Source organism: Haplochromis burtoni, unplaced genomic scaffold (assembly GCF_018398535.1).
Source record: "Haplochromis burtoni strain Fernald_Lab_line unplaced genomic scaffold, NCSU_Asbu1 Contig_28, whole genome shotgun sequence".
NCBI classification, from domain to species: Eukaryota; Metazoa; Chordata; class Actinopteri; order Cichliformes; family Cichlidae; genus Haplochromis; species Haplochromis burtoni.
Window position 1 is genome coordinate 1,871,021 of NW_024582389.1, and position 1,127 is coordinate 1,872,147.

General features: G+C 37.4%; 1 protein-coding gene across 3 annotated transcripts in view; it reads left to right on the forward strand.

Annotated features, from left to right (window-relative positions):
* The window catches only part of magl (MAX dimerization protein MGA-like), a 23,810-nt gene that overhangs the window by 19,221 nt on the left and 3,462 nt on the right, over window positions 1–1,127 (forward strand). The window lies entirely within an intron of this gene.

Here is a 1,127-nt window from a genome sequence, read left to right on the forward strand (position 1 = left end):
TAGTTCTGCATGCTGCATTTTTCCTTCTGGTTAGCTAAAGTGGAAACTGCAAGACAACTAATGGGAAAATGTAATTCCACTGAAGGTTGTGTGCACTTTCTACTACTTTTTAATACTTTTTATCACAATAACAAGGTCATGTTCTCATTAAGTTGTCCAGAAAGTTGGCACAGATACTACCACAGTATTTGCATCAGACTAAATACCAGGAAACTTTAAAAGATAAATGTAGATTTGAGTTCCTGTCAATGGAAAAACATGTGGGAGTTTCCTCTGGTCCGAATCAGTTTGAGTTTGTAAACTTTGGTTGGTTGGTTTTATGGGCCCATATTCAGCAAAAGAAAGTTCTCTTTTTTAATCTTTACTCAGACTTGTTTAAACATTTGTTTGGTTGCCCCCTTCCGGATTTTCTATGTTTTTGTATGTTTTTCAAACTTAAATGTTTTAGATCACAAAATAAATTTAAATATTAGACAAAGATAACACAAATAAACACAGGATGTCATTTCTAAATGAAGGTGTTTATTATTAAGGGGGGAAAAATGTAAACCTACATGGCCCAAGAAATAACTGTGGTAATCACATCTTTGGAAGGCTGCGTTCAATTTCTCTCGCCACACCCAGGCCTGATAACTGTTCTTAATCAAGAAATCACTTAAATAGAGCCTGTGCGACAAAGCGGAGAAGACCAAAAGATCCTCAAAAGCCAGACATCATGCCATGATCCGAGGAAATTCAGGAACAAATGAGAAACATGGTAATTGAGATCTCGCAGTCTGGAAAAGGTTAGAAAGACATTTCTAAAACTGTGGGACTCCAGCGAAGCACACAAATGGTAAACCTACCCTGGAATTACCAATCAACCAAGATTACACAAGAGCCCAGGGACGACTCATCCAAGCTCTTGCTGAGCAAAAAGAACATAAAGGATCATCTTAGTTTTGCCTCTTTTGGAAAAAACAAACTCTGGACTGATGAGACAACAGGTGAACTTTTTGGAAGGTGTGTATCCAATTATATCTGGTGTCAAACTAACATGAAGGTGTTTTAAGAAAAGGAACATACAAACAGTAAAATATGGTGGTGGTTGTGTAATGGTCTGGGGGTGTTTAGCTGCCTCTGCAAAA